Source organism: Balaenoptera physalus, assembly GCF_965194825.1.
Source record: "Balaenoptera physalus genome assembly, chromosome: 2".
Lineage (NCBI taxonomy): Eukaryota > Metazoa > Chordata > Mammalia > Artiodactyla > Balaenopteridae > Balaenoptera > Balaenoptera physalus.
In genome coordinates this window covers 104,124,113-104,141,883 of record NC_138883.1, presented here as the reverse complement: position 1 = coordinate 104,141,883, position 17,771 = coordinate 104,124,113, and the positions used below count along the sequence as shown (strand labels likewise).

At 38.5% G+C, this 17,771-nt stretch overlaps 1 protein-coding gene and 1 pseudogene across 5 annotated transcripts in view; one reads left to right on the top strand and one right to left on the bottom strand.

The window, feature by feature from the left end:
• MINDY2 (MINDY lysine 48 deubiquitinase 2) overlaps positions 1-17,771 on the bottom strand; it is an 82,616-nt gene that overhangs the window by 9,005 nt on the left and 55,840 nt on the right. The window lies entirely within an intron of this gene.
• Positions 3,630-15,873, top strand: LOC309653834 (RING finger protein 11 pseudogene; annotated as a pseudogene). The gene is made up of 2 exons (XR_014268844.1): positions 3,630-6,143; positions 6,469-15,873. The product of XR_014268844.1 is annotated as an RING finger protein 11 pseudogene (transcript).

Sequence of the window (17,771 nt, the reverse complement as noted above, 5' to 3'; positions counted from 1 at the left end):
GTCTTTCCTGTTGTCTAGTAGCAGTTACATTCAAGAATCAGCTGTAGGTACTGATTAATTTACAAGGTCTCTGAAATTACTATTGCAACATGAAAGGGATTCATAAAGAAACACATTTTGGTATAAAGTTTAAAGACATTGTTTTAAGCAAATATTAAGTCCAGGCTCATGTTTTGTTTTCTTTTTTAAATCAGCTATGTTCCAATTTATCAAATATTGAATGCCTACCATATGCTTAGCACTATGCTAAGTGCTTGAGGATTCATCTCATGGGTAGTAATGATCCCACCTTACTCTGGTATTAGTGCCCCTTTTATGTGACTTCATAGAATTCTGGACTTAACAGTATTATAGCACTTTATACATTGAGTTGCAGTTGTCTGTTTACTTAATCATCTCTCTTAATAAATTTTAAGCTCCTTGAGGACCAGAGCCATGTTTTATTCACCCATGCAGTCTCACTACCTAACATATTTTTAATACCCAGTTAGGGTCTACCTTGTTCTGGGATAATTTAAGAGAAAAACTAATTTTCCACTGAATAGATCTGACCCTTCTCTTTATACTTATCACAATGCGTTTCAACATATTATATAATATCTAAGTTTTACAGTTTATTTTGTATAGATCATATATTAGATTGGCTGTTTGTTGGAAAGGAAATATAATCTTATCAATAATTTTCCTCCAAATGACACTTTAGGATAGGTAAATTCTGGGAGCGTTTCTATTGAAAGCTACTATCATCCATAGCACATGAATATTTAAAAGTTTTAACTAAAAGTATCCATTTCTTGGTATAGGTGACCTGTCTTCTCATGGACCATCAGCCTCAATTTCTTCCTCTTTTAGATCTTGACATTTATCAAAAAAAGCCTGTAACTGGTCCACTGTCAACAATGCTGGTTATTACTTAAAATAACAAAGCATGTGTCCGTATAGTACTTAATACTTTAGGCCCATTTGTTCCTGAGAGTCTACAATTAAATCACCATCAAGAATATTTCTTGGGGATTCCCTGGAGGTCCAGTGTTTAGGACCTGGCGCTTTCACTGCTGTGGCCCGGGTTCAATCCCTGGTTGGGGAACTAAGATCCCGCAAGCCGCATGGCGCGGCCAAAAAGGAAAAAAAAAAAAAAAAAGAATATTTCTTGTTTTTGTATCCCAGCACTTCTGTTAATATTTAGACAAAGCTTTCTTTTCTAAGCCTTAAATCTTCTGCCTAATCTCACTCACCAGTCTTTAAAATATTAATTTCACAAAAAAATACAGAATGCATATATTAAATTAATAAATTGTTTATTAATGTATAAAATGTATGTTTATTATTACATAAAAAACAAATGACATTAGATAGTTTTTATAATTTTTTTTAAATGGGCAATTAAATCACAAAAGAAGACTGAACGAAAACTTGTTCTATCTAAAATACTCTGATAATTCTATATAGAGTATATACGTTACTTTTATTAACAATATACATAATACTATCACATTTTGTAAATTGGTAAAATAGAAGAAAACCTGATTATGTAATACAAAAGTTAAGTAATTCCAGCCTTTAAAATACAGAGGAAAGCACTGCCTGAATATTTCTGTTTAACTAGCTTGGATTTGAATTATTTAAAGTCTTTGGACCTTAGTTTTCTTTTCTTATAAAGTGATACAGAAGCAGTGAGACGAGAGGATTTCTAAGGAATTTTATAAATTGAAAGATGAACTTTACTCCTACTTAACAAACATCAGTCTCACCTACGAGTAACTTTCTTACCCACCCAGAGAGGCAAAGCTGTTGAGGGTGTGAAGTTAAAAGTCAGACTGGAGCTGTTTACAAGTTGTGTGGTCTTGGGCAAGTTACTCAGGGCTTTAAGCCTGTTCTCTCAGATGTAAAGTGGGAAGTTGTGAAAATTAAATGAGATAATGAACGTAAAATGCTTAGTATAATGCAGGGCACATGAACAGCCCCTAAATCTATCTCGGTTTCTGTATCTATCTCCTTTTCCTGCCTCTTATTTAAAAGGAAAAGATGGATCTCTCTGCCTGTACTGTGGAATCACTTTTCTTACTCTGTTACCACATTTCTTTCCCCTTCCCACCTCTAAAAAATTTTTTTAAAAGAAAGTGACAATTCGTAAATTCCCTGGTGGTCCATTGGTTAGGACTCCACGCTTCCATTGCAGGGGGCATGGGTTTGATCCCTGGTTGGGGAACTAAGATCCTACAAGGTGCATGGCATGGCCAAAAAAAAAAAGAAAAAGAAAGTGACAATTTTTGATGTATCAATTACCTTTTAAAAATATCTAAATTAAGTGAATTTTTACTTAAGTGTAGCCTTCTGTGGAAAAAAAAAATTCCCACCATAGTCTTAGTCAAAGAGAAAAGTGAATGGACAAACTTATTTTATTTCTTTAATATGGCTTTAGTACTTATCTTGAACTGTATCTCCTTCTAAACTACTCTCACTTCTAATCCCTAAATGTAAAGTAAAAAAGCAAACTAATAAAAGCCAACCTTAAACACCTTGGATTCGAATATACTCCAGTGAGTTGTCAATAATTTAAAACCAAGAGGTAGAGGAAACAGTCAAGACATGGATATAAAAGCTGATATGGGAAAGGGATGATCAATGGGGAGTCACGATGGGGAAAGAACTAGGCAGATGTCGTTATTTAACCAAAGATCTAGAAGCTAGGTGATCTAGACAGAGGCCAAGCAATCAGTAGTTTATTTTACTCAAGAGCAAGCAGGGGGTCTTCCCTGGTGGCGCGGTGGTTGGAAGTCTGACTGCCAGTGCAGAGAACGTGGGTTCGATCCCTGGTCTGGGAGGATCCCACGTGCCGCGAAGCGACTGGACTGGACCCGTGTGCCACAACTGCTGGGCCTGTGCTCTAGGACGCTTAGGCCACAATTGCTGAGCCTGTGGGCCACGGCTACTGAGGCTCGCATGCCTGGAGCCTGTGCTCTGCGGTGGGAGAGGCCACCGTGGTGAGGGGCCCGCGTGCCGCGGCGAGGGCTGGCCCCCGCTTGCCGTGGCTGTAGAGTGCCCGCGTGCAGCAGCGGGGATCCAACGCAGCCAAAAATAAACAAATAAATTTAAAAATTTATTAAAAAAAAAAAGAGCAAGCAGGAAGTATTAGAGAAGCAGAGGAGGATCATTAAAATAAAAATGAATAACTAGATCTTGGATATAGAATTATATATATAAGAATCCCGAAGCAGAACAGACCAAAATGGGTCTGTTTCTAGGAAAGTGGGGATTTATTTACAGCCCATTTTTATACTTTCAAATTTCCTGTCTGGTTAAAAAGTCATCTCACTATTTAGAACCACAAGAATGGCCCTAGGGCTTCCCTGGTGGCACAGTGGTTGAGAATCTGCCTGCCAATGCAGGGGACACAGGTTCGAGCCCTGGTCTGGGAAGATCCCACATGCCACAGAGCAACTAGGCCCGTGAGCCACAACTACTGAGCCTGCGCGTCTGGAGCCTGTGCTCCGCAACAAGAGAGGCTGCAACAGTGAGAGGTCCGCGCACCGCGATGAAGAGTGGCCCCTGCTCGCTGCAACTAGAGAAAGCCTTTGCACAGAAACGAAGACCCAACACAGCCAAAAAAAAAAAAAAAAAAAAAGAATGGCCCTGAAAGCATCTGCACTCTCACTAGCATCTCCTCCTGCTACTTTCAGATCCTAATCTTAGTTATGCTGATGAAAAGCACAGATCTTCGTAGGATCATGTACTCAATGTGGATTTGCCAAAATGATCTGCCCAGTTTAACTGTACGACATTAGATGGAATTACATGGAGCAAGGTAACATACGAGATAGAAATTAGGGGTATATGTATTTTTGCCAATGGACAGGTGAGGGAAGAATAGTTTAATCAAGGGTTCATGGAGAGTGCTATTACAACGAATAACTAACAAGAGCTGGACTTGATTGCTTTGCTAGTAATGGAAGAGGTACTTGTCCAGAGTTTAGGAATGGTAAACCACAAAACTAGAACTAAGAGGAGTTTCCAAAAACAGGAAGTCAACTAGTATCTGTTGTCAGAGAAAATGTCATGAGAGGCTGTGCAATCAAAACCATAGATCCATACACAGTTGGGAAGTGTGAAGTTGACTGGTAAATTATTATAATAATTAAAAATAGGAGAAAAGTATAATAGGGAAAAAATCAATTTAATTCACACATCCTCTGTGACTCTGCGATGACAGAAGGCCTAATTAAAAAGTCTATGGAGGGGAGAAGACTGTCAAAACAGCGCACAGATCACACACCCCAGCCCCGGAAGATGGGGAACTGCCTCAAGCCCCCCACTTCGGATGACATCTCCCTGCTTCACAAGTCTCAGTCCAACAGGGCTAGCTTTGGTGAGGGGACGGAGCAGGATCAGGAGCCGCCGCCGCCGTATCAGGAACAAGTTCCAGTTCCGGTCTATCATCCAACACCTAGCCAGACTCGCCCAGCAACTCAGCTGACTGAAGAGGAACAAATTAGGATAGCTCAAAGAATAGGCCTTACACAGCATTTGCCTAAAGGAGTTTATGAACCTGGAAGAGATGGATCAGAAAAAAAGATCCAGGAGTATGTGATCTGTAAGATGGACTTCGTTCACGGGGACCCAATTCGATTTCTGCCGTGCATGCACGTCTATCATCTGGACTGTACAGACGACTGGTTGATGAGATCCTTCACATGCCCCTCCTGCATGGAGCCAGTTGATGCAGAACTGCTTTCGTCCTACGAGACTAATTGAGCCAGGGTCTCTCATCTGACTTCAAGTGAACCATCATTTTTGGTGGTTTTGATCTTTTGTCACTGAGCCCAGAGAGCCAGGGATTAGGGATTAAGATCATGCACAAAAGTTTCCTAAATATTCCTGAATGGCTGCAGATGTTGGGGAAAAGTATGTGATATTTTAGAAACTTAGGGGGAAAAGTAGGAAGGTATTTTTATGTAAAGCCTTGACCCAGTGTTCAAAAATATAATTGTATTTAGATCTTGTTACTGCTCCAGTATATAGGAATTGTGTAAAGTGTTAAAGCAGCTGTATAAGTTTAAATTGTGTATGTCGAAGATTAGGAAAAAGATAGTAGCTGTTTTTCCTAAATGAAATAACTTTCTTCTTCCCCCCACCCAAATTCTTTTCTCAAGTTGCTGGCATTTGGGTCAAGGTTTTATTAAAAGCTACATTTTATAACACTGGCACAAAAAAAGTAGTTTTAAGCTTGTTTGTACAGTTTTTTTTTTTTCCATTGGAAATGTAATTCATCGCCTTAGGTCTTTTTAAATAGTGTATTATTATAGTTGGGGCTGGCTCTATGCTTGAAAACCCGTTTATTTATAACCTGTTATAAGTGCTATATCTGTTTGCAGTTAGGAAATGCAGAATTCAAAGTGATCTCCTAGTGTGTAAGCAAGCTGAGATGCACTATCCCTTTTCTATAAAAAAATGAGTTAATGTGTCAAGAAACCAACTCTAGTAAAGTGGGATTTAATATTACCCTTTCTTATGTGTTTCACCTAATTATTTTGGTAGTTAATATGGTGATAATTAAAAGTCAAGGTAAATTTTAAACATTAAGAATTCTGATTTATTGAGCTTGAATTATGCCACCATGCTTATGTAAAAATGAAAGTGGCACCATGGTTAAACTGAGAAAAGTTTCTCAGTTGTAACAATTTTGATTTATTCTTTCCTGTGACCTCCTTCCCTGTATTGTAGTGCTGAGGTTATTGAAGTTATGTAAAACACATCTCTGTTTCTGTTTCTTGGAAGGACAGTCCTGCTAATTGACTGACAATTCTAAGCCGGGAGAATTAAGATAAATGTGTTTCATGTTTTGCACACAAATGCAGAATTTGTATAACCACATGACTTCATAGTTGTGATCTCAAAAAAGAAGGAATTTCTCTTTTATCTTTTTCTTGCAGTTAATATAAGAACACTGAATCTCTAAGCTTCTGAAGTGTTAGAAGTAGAGATGGCCTAGTAAGGATGTAGTTGTAATGTTTTATCCATTTAGCATGTGTTTATTTTTCTTAAAGTACTCAAAGGTGACATATTTGTTCAACTCAGTGATATTACAGCTAAAAAATCATTCATTAGCAAAAGGAGAAGTAATCTCAACCCAACAAATCAGAAATGTTTCTTCTTCTTATTATTATTATTTTTTAAATATAAATTTATTTATTTTTATTAATTTATTTTTGACTATGTTGGGTCTTCGTTTCTGTGCGAGGGCTTTCTCTAGTTGCGGCAAGCGGGGGCCACTCTTCATCGCGGTGCGCGGGCCTCTCACTATCGCGGCCTCTCTTGTTGGCGGAGCACAGGCTCCAGATGCGCAGGCTCAGTAGTTGTGGCTCACGGGCCCAGTTGCCCCGCGGCATGTGGGATCTTCCCAGACCAGGGCTTGAACCCGTGTCCCCTGCATTGGCAGGCGGATTCTTAACTGCTGCGCCACCGGGGAAGCCCTCTTATTATTTTATATTGAGTTGAACATTTGACTTTAACACTTTTCTACATACAAAACACAAGTCTCTTGAAGGGTACTTCATAATTGCATTATAGAAGAATTTAGTATGTCATAAGCACTTAAAGATTTGACATTCAACTGTAGCAGTATCTATGTTGGTTAATTTTCTTATAAGCCCCACGATGAGTTTGAGAAAAATGGAAAGAAATTAGATTATCAGGTTCTGTTAAATTGTTACATGTATCTTGCTTAAGTTTTTGTTCATTAATTTATATCCAATTACATAAAGCAAATTTGGAGAAAACACCTGAAGTTGTGCAATATTTTCAGAGATATTACTTTTTTTTAATCTTTGTGTTTTCTACTTAAACATGATGTCTGTCATCAAGTATTATAGTCACTTTCTTTTTTTCAAGATTGTTAAATTGATAAATGAACTTTTTTTTTTTTAAATCATCTTCCATGTTGCTGTTAGTCGTTATTACAAGGCTTCTTTCACAGAAGTTTGGCAGTAATATTGAAGGAACCAGGATTGAGCTGAATGCTTTTTTTTTTAAGGTACTTTGTATTCTTTAATTTTGATCTCCACATACCATGTTAAGAACCATCAATTTTGGCTTTTACCAAGTTAAATAAAGTTATAATACAGTGGCAAAAAAAAAAAAAAAAGTCTATGGAGGGCTTCCCTGGTGGCACAGTGGTTAAGAATCTGCCTGCCAATGCAGGGGACACGGGTTCAAGGCCTTGTCTGGGAAGATCCCACAGGCTGCAAAGCAACTAAGCCTGTGCGCCACAACTACTGAGCCTGCGCTCTAGAGCCCGCGAGCCACAATTACTGAGCCCGCGTGCCACAACTACTGAAGCCTGTGCACCTAGAGCCCATGCTCCGCAACAAGAGAAGCCACCGCAATAAGAAGCCCTCACACAGCAAGGAAGAGTAGCCCCTGCTCGCCGCAACTAGAGAAAACCTGCACACAGCAACGATGACTCAACACAACCAAAAATAAATAAAAATAAAATTAATTTAAAAAAAATCTATGTAAATGGAATCATAAAGCTAGTAAACAGAGAATACTTTGTCCAGTTTTAGAAATATGGTTTGAGAGAGTCACCAAAAAGTTTAACCGAACAAGAGAATTTGCCCCTGCCTCTATCCAAAGTCTAGATACAGGAGTTAGAACAGAGATATAGTACTAGAGAATGTTCAAGGAGACACATACCTTCCCTTTGGTCAAACAAAAGTCCACGGCTCATACATCTCTAGAGTTCCAAAAGAATTTAGATGACAAAAATATTTTACACACAAGGTAGAATTTAGTAAATTGCTAAGGAAATTGGTACAACCTATAAAGAAACTAGAGATTCCCTTTCCTAGGTAATCCTTTTTGTCCCAACACAGACTTCTTGTTGGTCTTGGTCCTGAGATAATAATGGCATATGATACGATACGGGTACCAAAAAGTATAAAGATCCTTTCTGCAAATCACAGTAAAAATAAGCCCCACTAATAGAATAATACACTTAGAGATACTTTTGACTGATTGCCAACTTATTACAGACTGGCAGTTTATTATTATTATAGGTCCCTAGTTATAGACACTATTTATCTATCTGTAGTAGAAAATATTCTATCCAGATATTAAATTTATTTTTTGTTGAAAGTATATCTAGAGGGACTTCCCTGGTAGTCCAGTCATAAAGAATCCGCCTTCCAATGCAGGGGATGCGGGTTCAATCCCTGGTCAGGGAACTAAGATCTCACGTGCCACAGGGCAACTAAAGCCCACGCGCCTCAACTAGAGAGCTCACGTACTGAAACTACAGAGCCCACGTGCTCTGGAGCCCGTGCGCCACAACAAAGAGCCCATGTGCTGCAGAGCCTGCGTGCCACTAGAGAAGAGAAAACCCACATGCTACAACTAGAGAGAAGCCCATGCGCCGCAATGAAGAGCCCACACGCCACAACTTAAGATCCCGTGGGACTTCTCTGGTGGCACAGTGGTTAAGAATCTGCCTGCCAAAGCAAGGCACACGGGTTCAGTCCCTGGTCCAGGAAGATCCCACATGCCTCAGAGCAACTAAGCCTGTGTGCCGCAACTACTGAGCCTGTGCTCTAGAGCCCGCAAGCCACAACTACTGAGCTCGCGTGCCACACTGAAGCCTGTGCACCTAGAGCCCGTGCTCTGCAACTAGAGAAGCCACCGCAATGAGAAGCCCGTGCACTGCAACGAAGAGTAGCCCCCGCTCGCCACAGCTAGAGAAAGCCCGCGCACAGCAACGAAGACCCAATGCAGCCAAAAATAAATAAATAAATATATTAAAAAAAAAAAAAAAAGATCCTGCATGCCTCATCAAAGATTCCGCGTGCCACAACTAAGACCTGACACAGCCATAAAAATAAATAAATAAATAAATATTTTTTTTAAAAAAGAAAGTATATCTAGAATTCCATGGAATGAACTGTGTTTATACTCTAGTTGTTCCAAAGAGTTCACAGGGGCAGGAAGATGCAAAATAAAGTGATCATTAAATGTGAATGCATAAAATGGCCCTAAAAATCTCAGGGTCCTTCAAAAGTGAAATGTTAAAAGTCCTTATGAAGATCTAATGCAGCAGTAAAAGTAGGCATATCTTGTTTGAAAAAGCAGCTTTCTAGTTTTTCCTTACTTATATCCTTACAGATTCCCTAGGGCTCAAGTTTATAAAGAACTACAGAAACTCTAACAATCCAGCAATTAGTGGTACAGAATAATAGTTTTAATGCTGAACAGTTTAATAGAACAAGGGCACAATCTTCCATCTTATTTCCTTATCAAGCAAATGGAGGAAGCCCTTCCTTAAATTGTATTAAGTATTCCTTTAGGGCTTCTAGTTTTACACCAACAACCGAAGAAGTGCTACAGATTTTGTGGTAAGTCGGTTATCAGTCACTGGGTCAATTAGGAGGGAAAGTGTCTCTGACTCTTATAAAGAATGTACTCATTGGGTACTTTGCCAGAGTAAAGCAGTGTCTAATTTAAAGACCCTCAGGACTGGAAAGAAAGTTCAACAGGAATATAGGAAATAGAACTGAGAGTATTATAATGAGGCAGATACAAATAGCCCAAAGACCCAAAAGATTCCTGGAAAACACAGGATTTATGTCTAAAAAGGACTTACTTCACCAAATGTAACACAAGGTCCTTGATTAGATCCTGGTTTGAACAAACCATCCATAAAACCATTTGGGGGACAAATGGGGAATCTGAATATGGACTGGGTATGAGATGATATTAAAAATTATAGATAACTTTGTTAGATGCAATAATGGTACTGTGATTTGAAAGGGAAGTGTTCTTGTTGAGAGATACATATTTAAGTATAAGCAAAAATATAAAAATAGATAAAAAATAATACAATGTCAAAATTGTTAAAAGTCAGTGATGAGTATAATAGGAACACATTAAATTAGTCTCATCATTTTTCTGTAAGTTTCCAATTTTTCGTAAAAAACAGTGCTACTGTTTCAGTTTGGTGGTCACTATAGAAAATAATACCATTTCCCCCTAGTGACTGGCCACCAGGATAGTTGTTTCCATTTATCCCTTCTATAAAAATAGGACTACCAGGAATTCCCTGGTGGTCCAGTGGTTAGGACTCATTGATTTCACTGCCGAGGGCCCAGGTTCGATCCCTGGTTGGGATACTAAGATCCTACAAGCCACGTGGCGCGGACAAAAAAAAAAACCAAAACCGGACTACCTTGTAAAGAATGGTGTTGTTTTTTTTTCTAGGAAAATATTTATAAGTTTGGACAGTATCATCATGTACATAATAACATCATGCCCCTAAATTCCTTTGCTCTACTATTCTTTGATGCACCCACTTCACAAAGTCCCAAATCTAGGATAACTAACTACCTTCACCAGGCCTACACTCTGATGAATACTCCCGCAGAAAAATGACACAAGTGGTATAGTCATGTAATAATTACCATCCTTAACACTGCCTAGTGATTCTTAATTTCTCTAGTTAGTTCTTTCTCCCACATGCTGTAAAGACTACTTCAAATTTTCTTTCTTCAAATCTGGAACCAAACCTTCCTACCCCTCCTCAGTCTCAGTAAATGATCTTGCCTTCCACATTACAGAAAATAGAAACATTGAAACAATAACTTTCTCTATTTCCTGCCATCAAATCTATAAACTTACCTGTAGCTCTACTCATAGTCTATTCTTTCCCTCCTTTACAATGGAGAGGTCTCTTTTTAAACCAAAGGTCAATCCCTTTTACCTGTGAAAATGTCTATCCTTTCTCACATTCTTGGAGGCTTCTAACATTATCTCCTCTCCTAAATTTTCAACATTTCTCTCTATTGAGTCCTTCAATATTTTAACATGGTCAAGTCTCTCATATTAAACAAAAACAACCTTCCCTGGATTCCACACTCTACTATAGCTATGAGCCATTATGTCTGTGCCTCCTCACAGACAAACTGTTTCAAAAGTTGCCTATAATCTGTTTCTAGTATCTGAGACCCCAATCATTTCCTAACCAATTCAATGAGTTTTTTTTTCTGCTTCCACCATTCTCTAAAAGATATCAATGAAATCCATATCCCTAATGAACACTTTCCCCCCAAGTGTTCTTATCTTACTCATCTTTTCAATAGCATTTAACAATTGAGATCTCCATTCTTCTTGAAACACTCTCTCCTTGTTGGTTTACATGATACTATATTCTTTAGATTTTCCTTTTGTTCTTTTCTTTCTGTCTCCTTTGCCAGTTTATACTCCACTAGTTGATCCTTAAATGTTGGCACTACTCAAATCTCTGTCCTAGGCCTTCTCTTTTCTTCCAATTCCACATTTTTCTTGTAAATCTCATACTCTCCCTCTCCCTATTTGTACACAAAACTTATTCCAGTCCTGAACCATTTAACCAACATTTCCACTCGGAGGGATGCCTCAGAAGCAGCTCTAACAGTTCTAAAAGTTCACATCATTTTTCTCTTCCAGTGTTCTGCGTTTCGATAAAGAGCATCATCATTCATCCAGTTGTTCATGCTTAGAACCCAGAAATCACTCTTTCTTTTTTTAAACTAAAGAATAATAGATTTACAATACTGTATTAGTTTCAGGTGTACAGCAAAGTGACTCAGTTACACATATTTTTTCAGATTCTTTTCCATTATAGGCTATGACAAGATATTGAATATAGTTCCCTGCTATACAGTAAATCCTTGTTGTTTTTCTATTTTACATATAGTACTGTGTATCTGTTAATCCCATACTCCTAATTTATCCCTCCTCCCCGCTTTCCCCTTTGGTGACCATAAGTTTGTTTTCTATGTCTGTGAGGCTGTTTCTGTTTTGTAAATAAACTCATTTGTGTTATTTTTTAGATTCCACATATAAGTGATATACAGTATTTGTCTTTCTCTGTCTGACTTATTTCACTCAGCATGATAATCTCTAGGTCCATCCATGTTGCTTCAAATGGCAATATTTCATTCTTTTTTATGGTTAACATTCCATTGTATATATACACTACATCTTCCTTGTCCATTCATCTGCTGATAGACACTTAGGCTGCTTCCATGTCTTGGCTATTGTAAACAGTGCTGCTACGAACATAGGGGTGCATGGACCTTTTTGAATTAGAGTTTTTGTCTTTTCCGGATATATGCCCAGGAGAGGAATTGCTGGATCATATGGTAGTTCTATTTTTAGTTTTTTAAGGAACCTCCATACAGTTTTCCATAGTGGCTAAACCAATTAACATTCCCACCAACAGTGGGAATATTAATATTCCCACATATTAATATTTCTCCACACCCTCTCCAGCATTTATTATTTGTAGACTTTTTGATGATGGCCATTCTGACCAGTGTGAGGTGATATCTCATTGTGGTTTTCATTTGCATTTCTCTAATAATTAGCAGTGTTGAGCATCTTTTCGTGTGCCTGTTGGCCAGCTATATGTCTTTTTGGAGAAAAGTTTATTTAGGTCTTCTGCCCATTTTTTGACTTGGTTGTTTGTTTTTTTGATATTAAGTTGTATGAGCTCTTTGTATAGTTTGGAAATTAACCCTTTATTTGTCACATCATTTGCAAATATTTTCTTCCATTCGTGGGTTGCCTTTTTGTTGATGATTTCCTACACTGTGCAAAAGCTTTTAAATTTGTTTAGGTTCCATTTGTTTATTTTTACTTTTATTTATTTTGCCCTGGGAGACTGATCTAAGAAAATATTGCTGTGATTTATGTCAAAGAATGTCTCCCCTATGTTTTATTCTATGTAATGGTGGCCTCGTAGAATGAATTTGGTAGTGTTCCCTCCTCTTCAATCTTCTGGAATAGTTTGAGAAGGATGAGTTCTTCTTTGTATGTTTGGTAGAATTCCCCAGTAAAGCCATCTGGTCCTGGACTTTTGTTTGCAGGGAGTTTTTTGGGTGTGTTTTTGTTTTGTTTTGTTTTTTACAGATTCTATTTCATTTCTAGTGATCAGTCTGTTCAAATTATCTGTTTCTTCTTGATTCAGTTTTGGCAAGCTGTATGTTTATAGAAACTGTCCATTTTTTGTAGGTTGTCCCAATTTGTTGGCACAGGAGTTTTATGGTGTCATGTCTTATATTTAAGTCTTTAAGGCATTTTGAGTTTATTTTTGTGCATGGTGTGAGGGAATGTTCTAACTTCATTGACTTACATGCAGCTGTCCAGTTTTCCCAACACCACTTGCTAAAGAGACTGTCTTTTCTCCACTGTATATTCTTGCCTCCTTTGTCGAAGAGTAATTGACCATAGGTGTGTGGGTTTACTCCAGGGTTCTTTATTCTGGTCCGTTGATCCATATGTGTTTTTGCACCAATACCATGCTGTTTTGATTACTGTAGCTTTGCAGTATTGTCTGACGTCTGGGAAGATTATGCCTACAGCTTTGTTCTTTTTCCTCAGGATTGCTTTGGCAATTCTGAGTCTCTTGTGGTTCCTTATAAATTTTAGGATTATTCTAACTCTGTGTAAAATGTCACAGGTAATTTGAAAGGGACTGAATTAAATCTGTAGATTGCTTTGGGTAGTATGGCCATTTTAACAATATGAATTCTTCCAATCCAAGACCGCAGGATATCTTTCCATTTCTTTGAATCTTCTTCAGTTTCCTTTATCAATGTTTAATAGTTCTCAGTGTTTAGGTCTTTCACCTTCTTGGTTAGGTTTATTTCTAGGTTTTTTTTTTTGGGGGGGCGGTGCAATTTTAAACTTTTTTTTTACTTTCCTTTTCTGATATTTGTTAGTATAAAGAAATGCAACAGATTTCTGTATACTAATCCTGCTACCTTACTGAATTCATTTATTAGTTCTAACAGGTTTTGTGCAGAGGCTTTAGGGTTTTCTGTATAGAGTCTTGCATACAAAGATAATTTTACCTCTTCCCTTCCAATCTGGACACATTTTATTTATTTTTCTTGTCTGATTGCTGTGGCTAGAACATTCAATACTATGTTGAATAGAAGTGGTGAGAGTGGGCATCCTTGTCTTGCTGCTGAATTTAGCAAGAAGGCTTTCAGCTTTTCACCATTGAGTATTATATTGGCTATGGGTTTGTCATAAATGGCTTTTATTATTTTTAAAATTTATTTATTTATTTATTTGGCTGTGTCGGGTCTTGGTTGTGGCATGCGGGATCTTCGTTGTGGCATGCGGGATCTTTCGTTGCAGTGCATGGGCTTCTCTCTAGTTGTGGCATGTGGGCTCTAGAGCACAGGGGCTCAGTAGTTGTGGCACACAGGCTTAGTTGCCCTGCAGCATATGGGATCTTAGTTCCCCGACCAGGGATTGAACCCGCATCCCCTGCATTGGAAGGCAGATTCTTAACCACTGGACCACCAGAGAAGTCCCATAAATGGCTTTTATTGTTGAGATGTGTTCCCTCTGTACCCATTTTGGTGAGAGTTTTTATCATGAATCGATGTTGAATTTTATCAAATGCTTTTTCTGCATATATTGAGAAGATCATTTGGTTTTTGTCTTTTCTTTTGTTGATTTGGCACACCACATTAATTGATTCGCATGTGTTTGAAACATCCTTGAAACCCTGGAATGAATCTAACTTGATCATGGTGTATGATCCTTTTTATGTATTGTTGGATTCAGTTTGCTAATACTTCATTGAGGATTTTGCAACTATATTCATCAAAGATATTGGCCTGTAATTTCTTTTGTGGTGTCTTTGTGTGATTTTTGGTATCAGGGTGATGGTGGCTTCACAGGGTGACTTTGGTAGTGTTCCCTCCTCTTCAATCTTTTGGAATAGTTGGAGAAGGATAAGTTCTCTGTATGTTTCGTAGAATTCTCCAGTAAAGCCATCTGGTTCTGGACTTTTGTTTGCAGGGGGTTTTTTGGGTTTTGTTTTTTTGTTTTTGTTTTTGTTTTTTTTTACAGATTCTATTTCACTTCTAGTGATCAGTCTGTTCAAATTATCTTATTCTAAAAATTAATTTATTTTTCGCTGCCTTGGGTCTTCATTGCTACATGCAGGCTTTCTTTAGTTGTGTCAAGCAGGGGCTACTCTTTGTTGCGGTGCATGGGCCTCTCATCGCAGTGGCTTCTCTTGTTGTGGAGCATGGGCTCTAGGCGCACGGGCTTTAGTAGTTGTGGCACACGGGCTCAGTAGTTGTGGCACACGGGCTATAGAGTGCAGGCTCAACAGTTGTGGCACACAGGCTTAGTTGCTCTGCGGCATGTGGGATCTTCCCAGACCAGGGCTCGAACCTGTGTTCCCTACATTGGCAGGCAGATTCTTAACCACTGCGCCACCAGGGAAGCCCCAAATTATTTTGACTCAGCTTTGGCAAGCTGTATGTTTATAGAAACTTGTCCATTTTTTTCTAGGTTGTCCCAATTTGTTGGCATATAACTATTCATAGTATTTCTTATGATTATTTTGTATTTCTGCAGTATTGGCTATTAGTTCTCCTCTTTCATTTCTTATTTTGTTTACTTGGGTCTTCTCTCTTTTCTTCTTGGAGAGCCTGGCTAGAAGTTTGTCGATTTTGTTTATCCTTTCAAAAAACTGGCTCCTGGGGCTTCCATGGTGGCGTGGTGGTTAAGAATCCGCCTGCCAATGCAGGGGACACAGGCTTGAGCCCTGGTCCAGGAAGATCCCACATGCCGCAGAGCAACTACGCCCATGCGCCACAACTACTGTGCCTGCGCTCTACAGCCTGTGAGCCACAATTACTGAGCCTGAGTGCCACAACTACTGAAGCCGATGCGCCTAGAGCCCATGCTCCACAACAAGAGAAGCCACCGCGATGAGAAGCCCGCGCACCGCAACAAAGAGTAGCCCCTGGTTGCTGCAACTAGAGAAAGCCCACGTGCAGCAACAAAGACCCAACACAGCTAAAAATAATTAATTAATTTTTTAAAAAAGAGCTCTTGGTTTCATTGATTTTTTTCTATTTTTTAAAATGTCTATTTTATTTATTTCCTCTCCGACCTCTATTATTTCCTTCCTTCTGCTAACTTCGGATTTTGTTTGCTCTTCTTTTTCTAATTCTCTTAGGTGGTAGGTTAGATGGCTTGAGATTTTTCTTGTTTTTTGAGGAAGGCCTGTATTGCTATGAAATTCCCTCTTAGAACTGCTTTTGCTGCATCCCATAGATTTTGTAAAGTTGTGTTTTCATTGTCATTTGTCTCAAGATATTTTCTAATATCCTCTTTGATTTCATTGTTACCCACTCTTTTTTTAGTAGCATGTTGTTTAGTCTTCATGTAATTGTTTTTCTCTCATTTTTCTTTCTTTGGTTGATTTCTAGTTTCATACCATTGTGGTCAGAAAAGATGCTTGAAATAATTTCTATCCTCTTTCTTATTTTTCACATCTTAATCACCAAATCTGGTTGATTACATCTCCTAAATGTCTATGGAATCTGTCTACTCTCCATTTCTCTATATCTTAGTTCAAGTCACTACAGTCTCTTACTTGCCCTCCTACAATAGTCTCCTAATTAAATACACATTCACTCTTGCCCCAAAGTCCAAAGCACCTTAATGTTATACAAGGGGTAGGGAGATACACACCACTAGTGATACACTGTTTAGCTATAGAATAAGGTTTACTGAGAAAAACTTAGAAGTGAGAAATAGCAGAATGTACACATTCTCTCAGCTATCATTATCTCACGGAAATGCATACTCAGTCCAGAAACAGACCCAATGCAGAAAATGCTCCAGGAGAGGTGCATCCTTCCCAACCACACAGGAAGATTGCGAATACCTAGGTGACGAGTAAAGGACTTCCAGGTCAGGGATATGGCCTTGATTAAAAAAAAAAAAAAAAAGGGACCGTCTAAAGCTCAATTTTGGGAGGTTGTAAAACAACCACTCATGACAGCCAGAGACGCTGTTTACTCAATTGAACTATCTAACCCCTGTGGAGAAAAAAAAAAAAGAGAGAGAGAGAGAACAAAAAGAACGACTAGGCCATCAGGAGACCAAAGTCTATTTCTCTCATTCATTCATTCATTTATTTATTTATTTTTGGCCACACAGCTTGGCTTGTGGGATCTTAGTTCCCTGACCAGGGACTGAACCCAGGCCCTGGCAGTGAAAGTGCCAAGTCCTGACCACTGGACTGCCAGAGAATTCCCTATTTCTCCTTTTAACTTAGAACTCTACAAGATCTGATATCTATCTCTTGAGACTTACATCATGCCTCTTATTTTCTATGCTTCAGTCACATAGCCCTTCTTCGAATTCCTTAAAAAGTTAGGTTATTTACCTCCTCAGGGCTTTTGCGCACATGTTCCATATGCTTAGTTAACCACACCACCCCCCTTTTTTTCCTGACATCTTCAAATAGGTTATAAGTCCTAATAAAAGTAGTCACAGCATGTTGTATGTACACTTCACAGAGTGTATCTCAACAGAAATGATACCTACTTGTGTAATTATTTAACATCTGTCCTTTGTCAAACTAGGAGGTCCTTAAATGGCAGGAACTATAGCTGTCTTGCTCAGACTGCAGTCCAATACTTAGCTAAGTACCCAGTCATAATCATGCTCAATAAATATTTGTTGAATGAATGAATAAAATGTGGACTTGAAGAGAACAGGTAAAGCGAGATGACTTAGCAGTATTTATTATGTAGCAATAATTCTGATTTTGTGGTTCTTTGGCCTTAGATTTTTGAGGAGTATGGATAAATCTGGGCCCATACCTAGCACACATCTAGCTTAAATATGGGAACAATACAAACAAACCCTTGCTATAACTAACAGGGGAGCAGGAGAGCTAGGGCTATAGAGTATTCTTA